Here is a 23,848-nt window from a genome sequence, read left to right as displayed (position 1 = left end):
TATAAATGTCTCAAATTTGAAAGCACTATATTTCTAAAACTATGAAACATTTCAGAGATTCCTTTTCAGGCAAACATGTCCACCGTAGGATGAACCTAAATAGGTTTGAATGGGGTTTCTAGGTGTAAGTATGTAGGACTTATAGCATGCCAAAGTTTGTGCTATTGCCATAGAGAATGCATTGAGCGTTTAAGTTAAATAACTCAGAAACTACAAAACATTTCAAAGCCAAAAGTTCCAGCATGTGTCTCCACAGTAAGCTGAATTATAAAAAGTGTGAATGGAGTTTCTAGGTGAAAGTGACCTTTTGATGTGCCATTATCTGCCATTGAGCCCCATTATAAATGTCCCAAATTTGAAAGCACTATATTTCTAAAACTATGAAACATTTCAGAGTTTCCTTTTCAGGCAAACATGTCCACCGTAAGATGAACCTAAATAGGTTTGAATGGGGTTTCTAGGTGTAAGTATGTAGGACTAATAGCATGCCAAAGTTTGTGCTATTGCCATAGAGAATGCATTGGGCGTTTAAGTTAAATAACTCAGAAACTACAAAACATTTCAAAGTAAAAAGTTCCAGCATGTGTCTCCACAGTAAGCTGAATTATAAAAAAGTGTGAATGGAGTTTCTAGGTGAAAGTGACTTTTTGATGTGCCATTATCTGCCATTGAGCCCTATTATAAATGTCTCAAATTTGAAAGCACTATATTTCTAAAACTATGAAACTTTTCAGAGATTCCTTTTCAGGCAAACATGTCCACCGTAGGATGAACCTAAATAGGTTGAATGGGGTTTCTAGGTGTAAGTATGTAGGACTAATAGCATGCCAAAGTTTGTGCTATTACCATAGAGAATGCATTGAGCGTTTAAGTTAAATAACTCAGAAACTACAAAACATTTCAAAGCCAAAAGTTCCAGCATGTGTCTCCACAGTAAGCTGAATTATAAAAAGTGTGAATGGAGTTTCTAGGTGAAAGTGACTTTTTGATGTGCCATTATCTGCCATTGAGCCCCATTATAAATGTCTCAAATTTGAAAGCACTATATTTCTAAAACTATGAAACTTTTCAGAGATTCCTTTTCAGGCAAACATGTCCACCGTAGGATGAACCTAAATAGGTTTGAATGGGGTTTCTAGGTGTAAGTATGTAGGACTAATAGCATGCCAAAGTTTGTGCTATTGCCATAGAGAATGCATTGAGCGTTTAAGTTAAATAACTCAGAAACTACAAAACATTTCAAAGTAAAAAGTTCCAGCATGTGTCTCCACAGTAAGCTGAATTATAAAAAGTGTGAATGGAGTTTCTAGGTGAAAGTGACCTTTTGATGTGCCATTATCTGCCATTGAGCCCCATTATAAATGTCCCAAATTTGAAAGCACTATATTTCTAAAACTATGAAACATTTCAGAGTTTCCTTTTCAGGCAAACATGTCCACCGTAGGATGAACCTAAATAGGTTTGAATGGGGTTTCTAGGTGTAAGTATGTAGGACTAATAGCATGCCAAAGTTTGTGCTATTGCCATAGAGAATGCATTGAGCGTTTAAGTTAAATAACTCAGAAACTACAAAACATTTCAAAGCCAAAAGTTCCAGCATGTGTCTCCACAGTAAGCTGAATTATAAAAAAGTGTGAATGGAGTTTCTAGGTGAAAGTGACTTTTTGATGTGCCATTATCTGCCATTGAGCCCCATTATAAATGTCTCAAATTTGAAAGCACTATATTTCTAAAACTATGAAACTTTTCAGAGATTCCTTTTCAGGCAAACATGTCCACCGTAGGATGAACCTAAATAGGTTTGAATGGGGTTTCTAGGTGTAAGTATGTAGGACTAATAGCATGCCAAAGTTTGTGCTATTGCCATAGAGAATGCATTGAGCGTTTAAGTTAAATAACTCAGAAACTACAAAACATTTCAAAGTAAAAAGTTCCAGCATGTGTCTCCACAGTAAGCTGAATTATAAAAAGTGTGAATGGAGTTTCTAGGTGAAAGTGACCTTTTGATGTTCCATTATCTGCCATTGAGCCCCATTATAAATATCCCAAATTTGAAAGCACTATATTTCTAAAACTATGAAACATTTCAGAGTTTCCTTTTCAGGCAAACATGTCCACCGTAGGATGAACCTAAATAGGTTTGAATGGGGTTTCTAGGTGTAAGTATGTAGGACTAATAGCATGCCAAAGTTTGTGCTATTGCCATAGAGAATGCATTGAGCGTTTAAGTTAAATAACTCAGAAACTACAAAACATTTCAAAGCCAAAAGTTCCAGCATGTGTCTCCACAGTAAGCTGAATTATAAAAAGTGTGAATGGAGTTTCTAGGTGAAAGTGACTTTTTGATGTGCCATTATCTGCCATTGAGCCCCATTATAAATGTCCCAAATTTGAAAGCACTATATTTCTAAAACTATGAAACATTTCAGAGTTTCCTTTTCAGGCAAACATGTCCACCGTAGGATGAACCTAAATAGGTTTGAATGGGGTTTCTAGGTGTAAGTATGTAGGACTAATAGCATGCCAAAGTTTGTGCTATTGCCATAGAGAATGCATTGAGCGTTTAAGTTAAATAACTCAGAAACTACAAAACATTTCAAAGCCAAAAGTTCCAGCATGTGTCTCCACAGTAAGCTGAATTATAAAAAGTGTGAATGGAGTTTCTAGGTGAAAGTGACTTTTTGACGTGCCATTATCTGCCATTGAGCCCCATTATAAATGTCTCAAATTTGAAAGCACTATATTTCTAAAACTATGAAACATTTCAGAGATTCCTTTTCAGGCAAACATGTCCACCGTAGGATGAACCTAAATAGGTTTGAATGGGGTTTCTAGGTGTAAGTATGTAGGACTAATAGCATGCCAAAGTTTGTGCTATTGCCATAGAGAATGCATTGAGCGTTTAAGTTAAATAACTCAGAAACTACAAAACATTTCAAAGCAAAAAGTTCCAGCATGTGTCTCCACAGTAAGCTGAATTATAAAAAGTGTGAATGGAGTTTCTAGGTGAAAGTGACTTTTTGACGTGCCATTATCTGCCATTGAGCCCCATTATAAATGTCTCAAATTTGAAAGCACTATATTTCTAAAACTATGAAACATTTCAGAGATTCCTTTTCAGGCAAACATGTCCACCGTAGGATGAACCTAAATAGGTTTGAATGGGGTTTCTAGGTGTAAGTATGTAGGACTAATAGCATGCCAAAGTTTGTGCTATTGCCATAGAGAATGCATTGAGCGTTTAAGTTAAATAACTCAGAAACTACAAAACATTTCAAAGCCAAAAGTTCCAGCATGTGTCTCCACAGTAAGCTGAATTATAAAAAGTGTGAATGGAGTTTCTAGGTGAAAGTGACTTTTTGACGTGCCATTATCTGCCATTGAGCCCCATTATAAATGTCTCAAATTTGAAAGCACTATATTTCTAAAACTATGAAACATTTCAGAGATTCCTTTTCAGGCAAACATGTCCACCGTAGGATGAACCTAAATAGGTTTGAATGGGGTTTCTAGGTGTAAGTATGTAGGACTAATAGCATGCCAAAGTTTGTGCTATTGCCATAGAGAATGCATTGAGCGTTTAAGTTAAATAACTCAGAAACTACAAAACATTTCAAAGCAAAAAGTTCCAGCATGTGTCTCCACAGTAAGCTGAATTATAAAAAGTGTGAATGGAGTTTCTAGGTGAAAGTGACTTTTTGACGTGCCATTATCTGCCATTGAGCCCCATTATAAATGTCTCAAATTTGAAAGCACTATATTTCTAAAACTATGAAACATTTCAGAGATTCCTTTTCAGGCAAACATGTCCACCGTAGGATGAACCTAAATAGGTTTGAATGGGGTTTCTAGGTGTAAGTATGTAGGACTAATAGCATGCCAAAGTTTGTGCTATTGCCATAGAGAATGCATTGAGCGTTTAAGTTAAATAACTCAGAAACTACAAAACATTTCAAAGCCAAAAGTTCCAGCATGTGTCTCCACAGTAAGCTGAATTATAAAAAGTGTGAATGGAGTTTCTAGGTGAAAGTGACCTTTTGATGTTCCATTATCTGCCATTGAGCCCCATTATAAATATCCCAAATTTGAAAGCACTATATTTCTAAAACTATGAAACATTTCAGAGTTTCCTTTTCAGGCAAACATGTCCACCGTAGGATGAACCTAAATAGGTTTGAATGGGGTTTCTAGGTGTAAGTATGTAGGACTAATAGCATGCCAAAGTTTGTGCTATTGCCATAGAGAATGCATTGAGCGTTTAAGTTAAATAACTCAGAAACTACAAAACATTTCAAAGCCAAAAGTTCCAGCATGTGTCTCCACAGTAAGCTGAATTATAAAAAGTGTGAATGGAGTTTCTAGGTGAAAGTGACTTTTTGATGTGCCATTATCTGCCATTGAGCCCCATTATAAATGTCCCAAATTTGAAAGCACTATATTTCTAAAACTATGAAACATTTCAGAGTTTCCTTTTCAGGCAAACATGTCCACCGTAGGATGAACCTAAATAGGTTTGAATGGGGTTTCTAGGTGTAAGTATGTAGGACTAATAGCATGCCAAAGTTTGTGCTATTGCCATAGAGAATGCATTGAGCGTTTAAGTTAAATAACTCAGAAACTACAAAACATTTCAAAGCCAAAAGTTCCAGCATGTGTCTCCACAGTAAGCTGAATTATAAAAAGTGTGAATGGAGTTTCTAGGTGAAAGTGACTTTTTGACGTGCCATTATCTGCCATTGAGCCCCATTATAAATGTCTCAAATTTGAAAGCACTATATTTCTAAAACTATGAAACATTTCAGAGATTCCTTTTCAGGCAAACATGTCCACCGTAGGATGAACCTAAATAGGTTTGAATGGGGTTTCTAGGTGTAAGTATGTAGGACTAATAGCATGCCAAAGTTTGTGCTATTGCCATAGAGAATGCATTGAGCGTTTAAGTTAAATAACTCAGAAACTACAAAACATTTCAAAGCAAAAAGTTCCAGCATGTGTCTCCACAGTAAGCTGAATTATAAAAAGTGTGAATGGAGTTTCTAGGTGAAAGTGACTTTTTGACGTGCCATTATCTGCCATTGAGCCCCATTATAAATGTCTCAAATTTGAAAGCACTATATTTCTAAAACTATGAAACATTTCAGAGATTCCTTTTCAGGCAAACATGTCCACCGTAGGATGAACCTAAATAGGTTTGAATGGGGTTTCTAGGTGTAAGTATGTAGGACTAATAGCATGCCAAAGTTTGTGCTATTGCCATAGAGAATGCATTGAGCGTTTAAGTTAAATAACTCAGAAACTACAAAACATTTCAAAGCCAAAAGTTCCAGCATGTGTCTCCACAGTAAGCTGAATTATAAAAAGTGTGAATGGAGTTTCTAGGTGAAAGTGACTTTTTGACGTGCCATTATCTGCCATTGAGCCCCATTATAAATGTCTCAAATTTGAAAGCACTATATTTCTAAAACTATGAAACATTTCAGAGATTCCTTTTCAGGCAAACATGTCCACCGTAGGATGAACCTAAATAGGTTTGAATGGGGTTTCTAGGTGTAAGTATGTAGGACTAATAGCATGCCAAAGTTTGTGCTATTGCCATAGAGAATGCATTGAGCGTTTAAGTTAAATAACTCAGAAACTACAAAACATTTCAAAGCAAAAAGTTCCAGCATGTGTCTCCACAGTAAGCTGAATTATAAAAAGTGTGAATGGAGTTTCTAGGTGAAAGTGACTTTTTGACGTGCCATTATCTGCCATTGAGCCCCATTATAAATGTCTCAAATTTGAAAGCACTATATTTCTAAAACTATGAAACATTTCAGAGATTCCTTTTCAGGCAAACATGTCCACCGTAGGATGAACCTAAATAGGTTTGAATGGGGTTTCTAGGTGTAAGTATGTAGGACTAATAGCATGCCAAAGTTTGTGCTATTGCCATAGAGAATGCATTGAGCGTTTAAGTTAAATAACTCAGAAACTACAAAACATTTCAAAGCCAAAAGTTCCAGCATGTGTCTCCACAGTAAGCTGAATTATAAAAAGTGTGAATGGAGTTTCTAGGTGAAAGTGACCTTTTGATGTTCCATTATCTGCCATTGAGCCCCATTATAAATATCCCAAATTTGAAAGCACTATATTTCTAAAACTATGAAACATTTCAGAGTTTCCTTTTCAGGCAAACATGTCCACCGTAGGATGAACCTAAATAGGTTTGAATGGGGTTTCTAGGTGTAAGTATGTAGGACTAATAGCATGCCAAAGTTTGTGCTATTGCCATAGAGAATGCATTGAGCGTTTAAGTTAAATAACTCAGAAACTACAAAACATTTCAAAGCCAAAAGTTCCAGCATGTGTCTCCACAGTAAGCTGAATTATAAAAAGTGTGAATGGAGTTTCTAGGTGAAAGTGACTTTTTGATGTGCCATTATCTGCCATTGAGCCCCATTATAAATGTCCCAAATTTGAAAGCACTATATTTCTAAAACTATGAAACATTTCAGAGTTTCCTTTTCAGGCAAACATGTCCACCGTAGGATGAACCTAAATAGGTTTGAATGGGGTTTCTAGGTGTAAGTATGTAGGACTAATAGCATGCCAAAGTTTGTGCTATTGCCATAGAGAATGCATTGAGCGTTTAAGTTAAATAACTCAGAAACTACAAAACATTTCAAAGCCAAAAGTTCCAGCATGTGTCTCCACAGTAAGCTGAATTATAAAAAGTGTGAATGGAGTTTCTAGGTGAAAGTGACTTTTTGACGTGCCATTATCTGCCATTGAGCCACATTATAAATGTCTCAAATTTGAAAGCACTATATTTCTAAAACTATGAAACATTTCAGAGATTCCTTTTCAGGCAAACATGTCCACCGTAGGATGAACCTAAATAGGTTTGAATGGGGTTTCTAGGTGTAAGTATGTAGGACTAATAGCATGCCAAAGTTTGTGCTATTGCCATAGAGAATGCATTGAGCGTTTAAGTTAAATAACTCAGAAACTACAAAACATTTCAAAGCAAAAAGTTCCAGCATGTGTCTCCACAGTAAGCTGAATTATAAAAAGTGTGAATGGAGTTTCTAGGTGAAAGTGACTTTTTGACGTGCCATTGTCTGCCATTGAGCCCCATTATAAATGTCTCAAATTTGAAAGCACTATATTTCTAAAACTATGAAACATTTCAGAGATTCCTTTTCAGGCAAACATGTCCACTGTAGGATGAACCTAAATAGGTTTGAATGGGGTTTCTAGGTGTAAGTATGTAGGACTAATAGCATGCCAAAGTTTGTGCTATTGCCATAGAGAATGCATTGAGCGTTTAAGTTAAATAACTCAGAAACTACAAAACATTTCAAATCAAAAAGTTCCAGCATGTGTCTCCACAGTAAGCTGAATTTTAAAAAGTGTGAATGGAGTTTCTAGGTGAAAGTGACTTTTTGACGTGCCATTATCTGCCATTGAGCCACATTATAAATGTCTCAAATTTGAAAGCACTATATTTCTAAAACTATGAAACATTTCAGAGATTCCTTTTCAGGCAAACATGTCCACCGTAGGATGAACCTAAATAGGTTTGAATGGGGTTTCTAGGTGTAAGTATGTAGGACTAATAGCATGCCAAAGTTTGTGCTATTGCCATAGAGAATGCATTGAGCGTTTAAGTTAAATAACTCAGAAACTACAAAACATTTCAAAGCAAAAAGTTCCAGCATGTGTCTCCACAGTAAGCTGAATTATAAAAAGTGTGAATGGAGTTTCTAGGTGAAAGTGACTTTTTGACGTGCCATTATCTGCCATTGAGCCCCATTATAAATGTCTCAAATTTGAAAGCACTATATTTCTAAAACTATGAAACATTTCAGAGATTCCTTTTCAGGCAAACATGTCCACTGTAGGATGAACCTAAATAGGTTTGAATGGGGTTTCTAGGTGTAAGTATGTAGGACTAATAGCATGCCAAAGTTTGTGCTATTGCCATAGAGAATGCATTGAGCGTTTAAGTTAAATAACTCAGAAACTACAAAACATTTCAAATCAAAAAGTTCCAGCATGTGTCTCCACAGTAAGCTGAATTATAAAAAGTGTGAATGGAGTTTCTAGGTGAAAGTGACTTTTTGACGTGCCATTATCTGCCATTGAGCCACATTATAAATGTCTCAAATTTGAAAGCACTATATTTCTAAAACTATGAAACATTTCAGAGATTCCTTTTCAGGCAAACATGTCCACCGTAGGATGAACCTAAATAGGTTTGAATGGGGTTTCTAGGTGTAAGTATGTAGGACTAATAGCATGCCAAAGTTTGTGCTATTGCCATAGAGAATGCATTGAGCGTTTAAGTTAAATAACTCAGAAACTACAAAACATTTCAAAGCAAAAAGTTCCAGCATGTGTCTCCACAGTAAGCTGAATTATAAAAAGTGTGAATGGAGTTTCTAGGTGAAAGTGACTTTTTGACGTGCCATTATCTGCCATTGAGCCCCATTATAAATGTCTCAAATTTGAAAGCACTATATTTCTAAAACTATGAAACATTTCAGAGATTCCTTTTCAGGCAAACATGTCCACCGTAGGATGAACCTAAATAGGTTTGAATGGGGTTTCTAGGTGTAAGTATGTAGGACTAATAGCATGCCAAAGTTTGTGCTATTGCCATAGAGAATGCATTGAGCGTTTAAGTTAAATAACTCAGAAACTACAAAACATTTCAAAGCCAAAAGTTCCAGCATGTGTCTCCACAGTAAGCTGAATTATAAAAAAGTGTGAATGGAGTTTCTAGGTGAAAGTGACTTTTTGATGTGCCATTATCTGCCATTGAGCCCCATTATAAATGTCTCAAATTTGAAAGCACTATATTTCTAAAACTATGAAACTTTTCAGAGATTCCTTTTCAGGCAAACATGTCCACCGTAGGATGAACCTAAATAGGTTTGAATGGGGTTTCTAGGTGTAAGTATGTAGGACTAATAGCATGCCAAAGTTTGTGCTATTGCCATAGAGAATGCATTGAGCGTTTAAGTTAAATAACTCAGAAACTACAAAACATTTCAAAGTAAAAAGTTCCAGCATGTGTCTCCACAGTAAGCTGAATTATAAAAAGTGTGAATGGAGTTTCTAGGTGAAAGTGACTTTTTGATGTGCCATTATCTGCCATTGAGCCCCATTATAAATGTCCCAAATTTGAAAGCACTATATTTCTAAAACTATGAAACATTTCAGAGTTTCCTTTTCAGGCAAACATGTCCACCGTAGGATGAACCTAAATAGGTTTGAATGGGGTTTCTAGGTGTAAGTATGTAGGACTAATAGCATGCCAAAGTTTGTGCTATTGCCATAGAGAATGCATTGAGCGTTTAAGTTAAATAACTCAGAAACTACAAAACATTTCAAAGCCAAAAGTTCCAGCATGTGTCTCCACAGTAAGCTGAATTATAAAAAGTGTGAATGGAGTTTCTAGGTGAAAGTGACTTTTTGACGTGCCATTATCTGCCATTGAGCCCCATTATAAATGTCTCAAATTTGAAAGCACTATATTTCTAAAACTATGAAACATTTCAGAGATTCCTTTTCAGGCAAACATGTCCACCGTAGGATGAACCTAAATAGGTTTGAATGGGGTTTCTAGGTGTAAGTATGTAGGACTAATAGCATGCCAAAGTTTGTGCTATTGCCATAGAGAATGCATTGAGCGTTTAAGTTAAATAACTCAGAAACTACAAAACATTTCAAATCAAAAAGTTCCAGCATGTGTCTCCACAGTAAGCTGAATTATAAAAAGTGTGAATGGAGTTTCTAGGTGAAATTGACTTTTTGACGTGCCATTATCTGCCATTGAGCCACATTATAAATGTCTCAAATTTGAAAGCACTATATTTCTAAAACTATGAAACATTTCAGAGATTCCTTTTCAGGCAAACATGTCCACCGTAGGATGAACCTAAATAGGTTTGAATGGGGTTTCTAGGTGTAAGTATGTAGGACTAATAGCATGCCAAAGTTTGTGCTATTGCCATAGAGAATGCATTGAGCGTTTAAGTTAAATAACTCAGAAACTACAAAACATTTCAAAGCAAAAAGTTCCAGCATGTGTCTCCACAGTAAGCTGAATTATAAAAAGTGTGAATGGAGTTTCTAGGTGAAAGTGACTTTTTGACGTGCCATTATCTGCCATTGAGCCACATTATAAATGTCTCAAATTTGAAAGCACTATATTTCTAAAACTATGAAACATTTCAGAGATTCCTTTTCAGGCAAACATGTCCACCGTAGGATGAACCTAAATAGGTTTGAATGGGGTTTCTAGGTGTAAGTATGTAGGACTAATAGCATGCCAAAGTTTGTGCTATTGCCATAGAGAATGCATTGAGCGTTTAAGTTAAATAACTCAGAAACTACAAAACATTTCAAAGCAAAAAGTTCCAGCATGTGTCTCCACAGTAAGCTGAATTATAAAAAGTGTGAATGGAGTTTCTAGGTGAAAGTGACTTTTTGATGTGCCATTATCTGCCATTGAGCCCCATTATAAATGTCTCAAATTTGAAAGCACTATATTTCTAAAACTATGAAACTTTTCAGAGATTCCTTTTCAGGCAAACATGTCCACCGTAGGATGAACCTAAATAGGTTTGAATGGGGTTTCTAGGTGTAAGTATGTAGGACTAATAGCATGCCAAAGTTTGTGCTATTGCCATAGAGAATGCATTGAGCGTTTAAGTTAAATAACTCAGAAACTACAAAACATTTCAAAGCCAAAAGTTCCAGCATGTGTCTCCACAGTAAGCTGAATTATAAAAAGTGTGAATGGAGTTTCTAGGTGAAAGTGACTTTTTGACGTGCCATTATCTGCCATTGAGCCCCATTATAAATGTCTCAAATTTGAAAGCACTATATTTCTAAAACTATGAAACATTTCAGAGATTCCTTTTCAGGCAAACATGTCCACCGTAGGATGAACCTAAATAGGTTTGAATGGGGTTTCTAGGTGTAAGTATGTAGGACTAATAGCATGCCAAAGTTTGTGCTATTGCCATAGAGAATGCATTGAGCGTTTAAGTTAAATAACTCAGAAACTACAAAACATTTCAAAGCAAAAAGTTCCAGCATGTGTCTCCACAGTAAGCTGAATTATAAAAAGTGTGAATGGAGTTTCTAGGTGAAAGTGACTTTTTGACGTGCCATTATCTGCCATTGAGCCCCATTATAAATGTCTCAAATTTGAAAGCACTATATTTCTAAAACTATGAAACATTTCAGAGATTCCTTTTCAGGCAAACATGTCCACCGTAGGATGAACCTAAATAGGTTTGAATGGGGTTTCTAGGTGTAAGTATGTAGGACTAATAGCATGCCAAAGTTTGTGCTATTGCCATAGAGAATGCATTGAGCGTTTAAGTTAAATAACTCAGAAACTACAAAACATTTCAAAGCCAAAAGTTCCAGCATGTGTCTCCACAGTAAGCTGAATTATAAAAAGTGTGAATGGAGTTTCTAGGTGAAAGTGACTTTTTGACGTGCCATTATCTGCCATTGAGCCCCATTATAAATGTCTCAAATTTGAAAGCACTATATTTCTAAAACTATGAAACATTTCAGAGATTCCTTTTCAGGCAAACATGTCCACCGTAGGATGAACCTAAATAGGTTTGAATGGGGTTTCTAGGTGTAAGTATGTAGGACTAATAGCATGCCAAAGTTTGTGCTATTGCCATAGAGAATGCATTGAGCGTTTAAGTTAAATAACTCAGAAACTACAAAACATTTCAAAGCAAAAAGTTCCAGCATGTGTCTCCACAGTAAGCTGAATTATAAAAAGTGTGAATGGAGTTTCTAGGTGAAAGTGACTTTTTGACGTGCCATTATCTGCCATTGAGCCCCATTATAAATGTCTCAAATTTGAAAGCACTATATTTCTAAAACTATGAAACTTTTCAGAGATTCCTTTTCAGGCAAACATGTCCACCGTAGGATGAACCTAAATAGGTTTGAATGGGGTTTCTAGGTGTAAGTATGTAGGACTAATAGCATGCCAAAGTTTGTGCTATTGCCATAGAGAATGCATTGAGCGTTTAAGTTAAATAACTCAGAAACTACAAAACATTTCAAAGTAAAAAGTTCCAGCATGTGTCTCCACAGTAAGCTGAATTATAAAAAGTGTGAATGGAGTTTCTAGGTGAAAGTGACCTTTTGATGTGCCATTATCTGCCATTGAGCCCCATTATAAATGTCCCAAATTTGAAAGCACTATATTTCTAAAACTATGAAACATTTCAGAGTTTCCTTTTCAGGCAAACATGTCCACCGTAGGATGAACCTAAATAGGTTTGAATGGGGTTTCTAGGTGTAAGTATGTAGGACTAATAGCATGCCAAAGTTTGTGCTATTGCCATAGAGAATGCATTGAGCGTTTAAGTTAAATAACTCAGAAACTACAAAACATTTCAAAGCCAAAAGTTCCAGCATGTGTCTCCACAGTAAGCTGAATTATAAAAAAGTGTGAATGGAGTTTCTAGGTGAAAGTGACTTTTTGATGTGCCATTATCTGCCATTGAGCCCCATTATAAATGTCTCAAATTTGAAAGCACTATATTTCTAAAACTATGAAACTTTTCAGAGATTCCTTTTCAGGCAAACATGTCCACCGTAGGATGAACCTAAATAGGTTTGAATGGGGTTTCTAGGTGTAAGTATGTAGGACTAATAGCATGCCAAAGTTTGTGCTATTGCCATAGAGAATGCATTGAGCGTTTAAGTTAAATAACTCAGAAACTACAAAACATTTCAAAGTAAAAAGTTCCAGCATGTGTCTCCACAGTAAGCTGAATTATAAAAAGTGTGAATGGAGTTTCTAGGTGAAAGTGACCTTTTGATGTTCCATTATCTGCCATTGAGCCCCATTATAAATATCCCAAATTTGAAAGCACTATATTTCTAAAACTATGAAACATTTCAGAGTTTCCTTTTCAGGCAAACATGTCCACCGTAGGATGAACCTAAATAGGTTTGAATGGGGTTTCTAGGTGTAAGTATGTAGGACTAATAGCATGCCAAAGTTTGTGCTATTGCCATAGAGAATGCATTGAGCGTTTAAGTTAAATAACTCAGAAACTACAAAACATTTCAAATCAAAAAGTTCCAGCATGTGTCTCCACAGTAAGCTGAATTTTAAAAAGTGTGAATGGAGTTTCTAGGTGAAAGTGACTTTTTGACGTGCCATTATCTGCCATTGAGCCACATTATAAATGTCTCAAATTTGAAAGCACTATATTTCTAAAACTATGAAACATTTCAGAGATTCCTTTTCAGGCAAACATGTCCACCGTAGGATGAACCTAAATAGGTTTGAATGGGGTTTCTAGGTGTAAGTATGTAGGACTAATAGCATGCCAAAGTTTGTGCTATTGCCATAGAGAATGCATTGAGCGTTTAAGTTAAATAACTCAGAAACTACAAAACATTTCAAAGCAAAAAGTTCCAGCATGTGTCTCCACAGTAAGCTGAATTATAAAAAGTGTGAATGGAGTTTCTAGGTGAAAGTGACTTTTTGACGTGCCATTATCTGCCATTGAGCCCCATTATAAATGTCTCAAATTTGAAAGCACTATATTTCTAAAACTATGAAACATTTCAGAGATTCCTTTTCAGGCAAACATGTCCACTGTAGGATGAACCTAAATAGGTTTGAATGGGGTTTCTAGGTGTAAGTATGTAGGACTAATAGCATGCCAAAGTTTGTGCTATTGCCATAGAGAATGCATTGAGCGTTTAAGTTAAATAACTCAGAAACTACAAAACATTTCAAATCAAAAAGTTCCAGCATGTGTCTCCACAGTAAGCTGAATTATAAAAAGTGTGAATGGAGTTTCTAGGTGAAAGTGACTTTTTGACGTGCCATTATCTGCCATTGAGCCACATTATAAATGTCTCAAATTTGAAAGCACTATATTTCTAAAACTATGAAACATTTCAGAGATTCCTTTTCAGGCAAACATGTCCACCGTAGGATGAACCTAAATAGGTTTGAATGGGGTTTCTAGGTGTAAGTATGTAGGACTAATAGCATGCCAAAGTTTGTGCTATTGCCATAGAGAATGCATTGAGCGTTTAAGTTAAATAACTCAGAAACTACAAAACATTTCAAAGCAAAAAGTTCCAGCATGTGTCTCCACAGTAAGCTGAATTATAAAAAGTGTGAATGGAGTTTCTAGGTGAAAGTGACTTTTTGACGTGCCATTATCTGCCATTGAGCCCCATTATAAATGTCTCAAATTTGAAAGCACTATATTTCTAAAACTATGAAACATTTCAGAGATTCCTTTTCAGGCAAACATGTCCACCGTAGGATGAACCTAAATAGGTTTGAATGGGGTTTCTAGGTGTAAGTATGTAGGACTAATAGCATGCCAAAGTTTGTGCTATTGCCATAGAGAATGCATTGAGCGTTTAAGTTAAATAACTCAGAAACTACAAAACATTTCAAAGCCAAAAGTTCCAGCATGTGTCTCCACAGTAAGCTGAATTATAAAAAAGTGTGAATGGAGTTTCTAGGTGAAAGTGACTTTTTGATGTGCCATTATCTGCCATTGAGCCCCATTATAAATGTCTCAAATTTGAAAGCACTATATTTCTAAAACTATGAAACTTTTCAGAGATTCCTTTTCAGGCAAACATGTCCACCGTAGGATGAACCTAAATAGGTTTGAATGGGGTTTCTAGGTGTAAGTATGTAGGACTAATAGCATGCCAAAGTTTGTGCTATTGCCATAGAGAATGCATTGAGCGTTTAAGTTAAATAACTCAGAAACTACAAAACATTTCAAAGTAAAAAGTTCCAGCATGTGTCTCCACAGTAAGCTGAATTATAAAAAGTGTGAATGGAGTTTCTAGGTGAAAGTGACTTTTTGATGTGCCATTATCTGCCATTGAGCCCCATTATAAATGTCCCAAATTTGAAAGCACTATATTTCTAAAACTATGAAACATTTCAGAGTTTCCTTTTCAGGCAAACATGTCCACCGTAGGATGAACCTAAATAGGTTTGAATGGGGTTTCTAGGTGTAAGTATGTAGGACTAATAGCATGCCAAAGTTTGTGCTATTGCCATAGAGAATGCATTGAGCGTTTAAGTTAAATAACTCAGAAACTACAAAACATTTCAAAGCCAAAAGTTCCAGCATGTGTCTCCACAGTAAGCTGAATTATAAAAAGTGTGAATGGAGTTTCTAGGTGAAAGTGACTTTTTGACGTGCCATTATCTGCCATTGAGCCCCATTATAAATGTCTCAAATTTGAAAGCACTATATTTCTAAAACTATGAAACATTTCAGAGATTCCTTTTCAGGCAAACATGTCCACCGTAGGATGAACCTAAATAGGTTTGAATGGGGTTTCTAGGTGTAAGTATGTAGGACTAATAGCATGCCAAAGTTTGTGCTATTGCCATAGAGAATGCATTGAGCGTTTAAGTTAAATAACTCAGAAACTACAAAACATTTCAAAGCAAAAAGTTCCAGCATGTGTCTCCATAGTAAGCTGAATTATAAAAAGTGTGAATGGAGTTTCTAGGTGAAAGTGACTTTTTGACGTGCCATTATCTGCCATTGAGCCCCATTATAAATGTCTCAAATTTGAAAGCACTATATTTCTAAAACTATGAAACATTTCAGAGATTCCTTTTCAGGCAAACATGTCCACCGTAGGATGAACCTAAATAGGTTTGAATGGGGTTTCTAGGTGTAAGTATGTAGGACTAATAGCATGCCAAAGTTTGTGCTATTGCCATAGAGAATGCATTGAGCGTTTAAGTTAAATAACTCAGAAACTACAAAACATTTCAAAGCCAAAAGTTCCAGCATGTGTCTCCACAGTAAGCTGAATTATAAAAAGTGTGAATGGAGTTTCTAGGTGAAAGTGACTTTTTGACGTGCCATTATCTGCCATTGAGCCCCATTATAAATGTCTCAAATTTGAAAGCACTATATTTCTAAAACTATGAAACATTTCAGAGATTCCTTTTCAGGCAAACATGTCCACCGTAGGATGAACCTAAATAGGTTTGAATGGGGTTTCTAGGTGTAAGTATGTAGGACTAATAGCATGCCAAAGTTTGTGCTATTGCCATAGAGAATGCATTGAGCGTTTAAGTTAAATAACTCAGAAACTACAAAACATTTCAAAGCCAAAAGTTCCAGCATGTGTCTCCACAGTAAGCTGAATTATAAAAAGTGTGAATGGAGTTTCTAGGTGAAAGTGACTTTTTGACGTGCCATTATCTGCCATTGAGCCCCATTATAAATGTCTCAAATTTGAAAGCACTATATTTCTAAAACTATGAAACATTTCAGAGATTCCTTTTCAGGCAAACATGTCCACCGTAGGATGAACCTAAATAGGTTTGAATGGGGTTTCTAGGTGTAAGTATGTAGGACTAATAGCATGCCAAAGTTTGTGCTATTGCCATAGAGAATGCATTGAGCGTTTAAGTTAAATAACTCAGAAACTACAAAACATTTCAAAGCAAAAAGTTCCAGCATGTGTCTCCACAGTAAGCTGAATTATAAAAAGTGTGAATGGAGTTTCTAGGTGAAAGTGACTTTTTGACGTGCCATTATCTGCCATTGAGCCCCATTATAAATGTCTCAAATTTGAAAGCACTATATTTCTAAAACTATGAAACATTTCAGAGATTCCTTTTCAGGCAAACATGTCCACCGTAGGATGAACCTAAATAGGTTTGAATGGGGTTTCTAGGTGTAAGTATGTAGGACTAATAGCATGCCAAAGTTTGTGCTATTGCCATAGAGAATGCATTGAGCGTTTAAGTTAAATAACTCAGAAACTACAAAACATTTCAAAGCCAAAAGTTCCAGCATGTGTCTCCACAGTAAGCTGAATTATAAAAAGTGTGAATGGAGTTTCTAGGTGAAAGTGACTTTTTGACGTGCCATTATCTGCCATTGAGCCCCATTATAAATGTCTCAAATTTGAAAGCACTATATTTCTAAAACTATGAAACATTTCAGAGATTCCTTTTCAGGCAAACATGTCCACCGTAGGATGAACCTAAATAGGTTTGAATGGGGTTTCTAGGTGTAAGTATGTAGGACTAATAGCATGCCAAAGTTTGTGCTATTGCCATAGAGAATGCATTGAGCGTTTAAGTTAAATAACTCAGAAACTACAAAACATTTCAAAGCAAAAAGTTCCAGCATGTGTCTCCACAGTAAGCTGAATTATAAAAAGTGTGAATGGAGTTTCTAGGTGAAAGTGACTTTTTGACGTGCCATTATCTGCCATTGAGCCCCATTATAAATGTCTCAAATTTGAAAGCACTATATTTCTAAAACTATGAAACTTTTCAGAGATTCCTTTTCAGGCAAACATGTCCACCGTAGGATGAACCTAAATAGGTTTGAATGGGGTTTCTAGGTGTAAGTATGTAGGACTAATAGCATGCCAAAGTTTGTGCTATTGCCATAGAGAATGCATTGAGCGTTTAAGTTAAATAACTCAGAAACTACAAAACATTTCAAAGTAAAAAGTTCCAGCATGTGTCTCCACAGTAAGCTGAATTATAAAAAGTGTGAATGGAGTTTCTAGGTGAAAGTGACCTTTTGATGTGCCATTATCTGCCATTGAGCCCCATTATAAATGTCCCAAATTTGAAAGCACTATATTTCTAAAACTATGAAACATTTCAGAGTTTCCTTTTCAGGCAAACATGTCCACCGTAGGATGAACCTAAATAGGTTTGAATGGGGTTTCTAGGTGTAAGTATGTAGGACTAATAGCATGCCAAAGTTTGTGCTATTGCCATAGAGAATGCATTGAGCGTTTAAGTTAAATAACTCAGAAACTACAAAACATTTCAAAGCCAAAAGTTCCAGCATGTGTCTCCACAGTAAGCTGAATTATAAAAAAGTGTGAATGGAGTTTCTAGGTGAAAGTGACTTTTTGATGTGCCATTATCTGCCATTGAGCCCCATTATAAATGTCTCAAATTTGAAAGCACTATATTTCTAAAACTATGAAACTTTTCAGAGATTCCTTTTCAGGCAAACATGTCCACCGTAGGATGAACCTAAATAGGTTTGAATGGGGTTTCTAGGTGTAAGTATGTAGGACTAATAGCATGCCAAAGTTTGTGCTATTGCCATAGAGAATGCATTGAGCGTTTAAGTTAAATAACTCAGAAACTACAAAACATTTCAAAGTAAAAAGTTCCAGCATGTGTCTCCACAGTAAGCTGAATTATAAAAAGTGTGAATGGAGTTTCTAGGTGAAAGTGACCTTTTGATGTTCCATTATCTGCCATTGAGCCCCATTATAAATATCCCAAATTTGAAAGCACTATATTTCTAAAACTATGAAACATTTCAGAGTTTCCTTTTCAGGCAAACATGTCCACCGTAGGATGAACCTAAATAGGTTTGAATGGGGTTTCTAGGTGTAAGTATGTAGGACTAATAGCATGCCAAAGTTTGTGCTATTGCCATAGAGAATGCATTGAGCGTTTAAGTTAAATAACTCAGAAACTACAAAACATTTCAAATCAAAAAGTTCCAGCATGTGTCTCCACAGTAAGCTGAATTTTAAAAAGTGTGAATGGAGTTTCTAGGTGAAAGTGACTTTTTGACGTGCCATTATCTGCCATTGAGCCACATTATAAATGTCTCAAATTTGAAAGCACTATATTTCTAAAACTATGAAACATTTCAGAGATTCCTTTTCAGGCAAACATGTCCACCGTAGGATGAACCTAAATAGGTTTGAATGGGGTTTCTAGGTGTAAGTATGTAGGACTAATAGCATGCCAAAGTTTGTGCTATTGCCATAGAGAATGCATTGAGCGTTTAAGTTAAATAACTCAGAAACTACAAAACATTTCAAAGCAAAAAGTTCCAGCATGTGTCTCCACAGTAAGCTGAATTATAAAAAGTGTGAATGGAGTTTCTAGGTGAAAGTGACTTTTTGACGTGCCATTATCTGCCATTGAGCCCCATTATAAATGTCTCAAATTTGAAAGCACTATATTTCTAAAACTATGAAACATTTCAGAGATTCCTTTTCAGGCAAACATGTCCACTGTAGGATGAACCTAAATAGGTTTGAATGGGGTTTCTAGGTGTAAGTATGTAGGACTAATAGCATGCCAAAGTTTGTGCTATTGCCATAGAGAATGCATTGAGCGTTTAAGTTAAATAACTCAGAAACTACAAAACATTTCAAATCAAAAAGTTCCAGCATGTGTCTCCACAGTAAGCTGAATTATAAAAAGTGTGAATGGAGTTTCTAGGTGAAAGTGACTTTTTGACGTGCCATTATCTGCCATTGAGCCACATTATAAATGTCTCAAATTTGAAAGCACTATATTTCTAAAACTATGAAACATTTCAGAGATTCCTTTTCAGGCAAACATGTCCACCGTAGGATGAACCTAAATAGGTTTGAATGGGGTTTCTAGGTGTAAGTATGTAGGACTAATAGCATGCCAAAGTTTGTGCTATTGCCATAGAGAATGCATTGAGCGTTTAAGTTAAATAACTCAGAAACTACAAAACATTTCAAAGCAAAAAGTTCCAGCATGTGTCTCCACAGTAAGCTGAATTATAAAAAGTGTGAATGGAGTTTCTAGGTGAAAGTGACTTTTTGACGTGCCATTATCTGCCATTGAGCCCCATTATAAATGTCTCAAATTTGAAAGCACTATATTTCTAAAACTATGAAACATTTCAGAGATTCCTTTTCAGGCAAACATGTCCACCGTAGGATGAACCTAAATAGGTTTGAATGGGGTTTCTAGGTGTAAGTATGTAGGACTAATAGCATGCCAAAGTTTGTGCTATTGCCATAGAGAATGCATTGAGCGTTTAAGTTAAATAACTCAGAAACTACAAAACATTTCAAAGCCAAAAGTTCCAGCATGTGTCTCCACAGTAAGCTGAATTATAAAAAAGTGTGAATGGAGTTTCTAGGTGAAAGTGACTTTTTGATGTGCCATTATCTGCCATTGAGCCCCATTATAAATGTCTCAAATTTGAAAGCACTATATTTCTAAAACTATGAAACTTTTCAGAGATTCCTTTTCAGGCAAACATGTCCACCGTAGGATGAACCTAAATAGGTTTGAATGGGGTTTCTAGGTGTAAGTATGTAGGACTAATAGCATGCCAAAGTTTGTGCTATTGCCATAGAGAATGCATTGAGCGTTTAAGTTAAATAACTCAGAAACTACAAAACATTTCAAAGTAAAAAGTTCCAGCATGTGTCTCCACAGTAAGCTGAATTATAAAAAGTGTGAATGGAGTTTCTAGGTGAAAGTGACTTTTTGATGTGCCATTATCTGCCATTGAGCCCCATTATAAATGTCCCAAATTTGAAAGCACTATATTTCTAAAACTATGAAACATTTCAGAGTTTCCTTTTCAGGCAAACATGTCCACCGTAGGATGAACCTAAATAGGTTTGAATGGGGTTTCTAGGTGTAAGTATGTAGGACTAATAGCATGCCAAAGTTTGTGCTATTGCCATAGAGAATGCATTGAGCGTTTAAGTTAAATAACTCAGAAACTACAAAACATTTCAAAGCCAAAAGTTCCAGCATGTGTCTCCACAGTAAGCTGAATTATAAAAAGTGTGAATGGAGTTTCTAGGTGAAAGTGACTTTTTGACGTGCCATTATCTGCCATTGAGCCCCATTATAAATGTCTCAAATTTGAAAGCACTATATTTCTAAAACTATGAAACATTTCAGAGATTCCTTTTCAGGCAAACATGTCCACCGTAGGATGAACCTAAATAGGTTTGAATGGGGTTTCTAGGTGTAAGTATGTAGGACTAATAGCATGCCAAAGTTTGTGCTATTGCCATAGAGAATGCATTGAGCGTTTAAGTTAAATAACTCAGAAACTACAAAACATTTCAAAGCAAAAAGTTCCAGCATGTGTCTCCACAGTAAGCTGAATTATAAAAAGTGTGAATGGAGTTTCTAGGTGAAAGTGACTTTTTGACGTGCCATTATCTGCCATTGAGCCCCATTATAAATGTCTCAAATTTGAAAGCACTATATTTCTAAAACTATGAAACATTTCAGAGATTCCTTTTCAGGCAAACATGTCCACCGTAGGATGAACCTAAATAGGTTTGAATGGGGTTTCTAGGTGTAAGTATGTAGGACTAATAGCATGCCAAAGTTTGTGCTATTGCCATAGAGAATGCATTGAGCGTTTAAGTTAAATAACTCAGAAACTACAAAACATTTCAAAGCCAAAAGTTCCAGCATGTGTCTCCACAGTAAGCTGAATTATAAAAAGTGTGAATGGAGTTTCTAGGTGAAAGTGACTTTTTGACGTGCCATTATCTGCCATTGAGCCCCATTATAAATGTCTCAAATTTGAAAGCACTATATTTCTAAAACTATGAAACATTTCAGAGATTCCTTTTCAGGCAAACATGTCCACCGTAGGATGAACCTAAATAGGTTTGAATGGGGTTTCTAGGTGTAAGTATGTAGGACTAATAGCATGCCAAAGTTTGTGCTATTGCCATAGAGAATGCATTGAGCGTTTAAGTTAAATAACTCAGAAACTACAAAACATTTCAAAGCAAAAAGTTCCAGCATGTGTCTCCACAGTAAGCTGAATTATAAAAAGTGTGAATGGAGTTTCTAGGTGAAAGTGACTTTTTGACGTGCCATTATCTGCCATTGAGCCCCATTATAAATGTCTCAAATTTGAAAGCACTATATTTCTAAAACTATGAAACTTTTCAGAGATTCCTTTTCAGGCAAACATGTCCACCGTAGGATGAACCTAAATAGGTTTGAATGGGGTTTCTAGGTGTAAGTATGTAGGACTAATAGCATGCCAAAGTTTGTGCTATTGCCATAGAGAATGCATTGAGCGTTTAAGTTAAATAACTCAGAAACTACAAAACATTTCAAAGTAAAAAGTTCCAGCATGTGTCTCCACAGTAAGCTGAATTATAAAAAGTGTGAATGGAGTTTCTAGGTGAAAGTGACCTTTTGATGTGCCATTATCTGCCATTGAGCCCCATTATAAATGTCCCAAATTTGAAAGCACTATATTTCTAAAACTATGAAACATTTCAGAGTTTCCTTTTCAGGCAAACATGTCCACCGTAGGATGAACCTAAATAGGTTTGAATGGGGTTTCTAGGTGTAAGTATGTAGGACTAATAGCATGCCAAAGTTTGTGCTATTGCCATAGAGAATGCATTGAGCGTTTAAGTTAAATAACTCAGAAACTACAAAACATTTCAAAGCCAAAAGTTCCAGCATGTGTCTCCACAGTAAGCTGAATTATAAAAAAGTGTGAATGGAGTTTCTAGGTGAAAGTGACTTTTTGATGTGCCATTATCTGCCATTGAGCCCCATTATAAATGTCTCAAATTTGAAAGCACTATATTTCTAAAACTATGAAACTTTTCAGAGATTCCTTTTCAGGCAAACATGTCCACCGTAGGATGAACCTAAATAGGTTTGAATGGGGTTTCTAGGTGTAAGTATGTAGGACTAATAGCATGCCAAAGTTTGTGCTATTGCCATAGAGAATGCATTGAGCGTTTAAGTTAAATAACTCAGAAACTACAAAACATTTCAAAGTAAAAAGTTCCAGCATGTGTCTCCACAGTAAGCTGAATTATAAAAAGTGTGAATGGAGTTTCTAGGTGAAAGTGACCTTTTGATGTTCCATTATCTGCCATTGAGCCCCATTATAAATATCCCAAATTTGAAAGCACTATATTTCTAAAACTATGAAACATTTCAGAGTTTCCTTTTCAGGCAAACATGTCCACCGTAGGATGAACCTAAATAGGTTTGAATGGGGTTTCTAGGTGTAAGTATGTAGGACTAATAGCATGCCAAAGTTTGTGCTATTGCCATAGAGAATGCATTGAGCGTTTAAGTTAAATAACTCAGAAACTACAAAACATTTCAAAGCCAAAAGTTCCAGCATGTGTCTCCACAGTAAGCTGAATTATAAAAAGTGTGAATGGAGTTTCTAGGTGAAAGTGACTTTTTGATGTGCCATTATCTGCCATTGAGCCCCATTATAAATGTCCCAAATTTGAAAGCACTATATTTCTAAAACTATGAAACATTTCAGAGTTTCCTTTTCAGGCAAACATGTCCACCGTAGGATGAACCTAAATAGGTTTGAATGGGGTTTCTAGGTGTAAGTATGTAGGACTAATAGCATGCCAAAGTTTGTGCTATTGCCATAGAGAATGCATTGAGCGTTTAAGTTAAATAACTCAGAAACTACAAAACATTTCAAAGCCAAAAGTTCCAGCATGTGTCTCCACAGTAAGCTGAATTATAAAAAGTGTGAATGGAGTTTCTAGGTGAAAGTGACTTTTTGACGTGCCATTATCTGCCATTGAGCCCCATTATAAATGTCTCAAATTTGAAAGCACTATATTTCTAAAACTATGAAACATTTCAGAGATTCCTTTTCAGGCAAACATGTCCACTGTAGGATGAACCTAAATAGGTTTGAATGGGGTTTCTAGGTGTAAGTATGTAGGACTAATAGCATGCCAAAGTTTGTGCTATTGCCATAGAGAATGCATTGAGCGTTTAAGTTAAATAACTCAGAAACTACAAAACATTTCAAATCAAAAAGTTCCAGCATGTGTCTCCACAGTAAGCTGAATTATAAAAAGTGTGAATGGAGTTTCTAGGTGAAAGTGACTTTTTGACGTGCCATTATCTGCCATTGAGCCACATTATAAATGTCTCAAATTTGAAAGCACTATATTTCTAAAACTATGAAACATTTCAGAGATTCCTTTTCAGGCAAACATGTCCACCGTAGGATGAACCTAAATAGGTTTGAAT

The sequence above is a fragment of the Electrona antarctica genome, assembly GCF_951216825.1.
Source record: "Electrona antarctica genome assembly, chromosome: 21".
Classification (NCBI taxonomy): domain Eukaryota; kingdom Metazoa; phylum Chordata; class Actinopteri; order Myctophiformes; family Myctophidae; genus Electrona; species Electrona antarctica.
The sequence above is the reverse complement of the archived record's forward strand: the minus strand, read 5'-3'. Positions refer to the sequence as shown.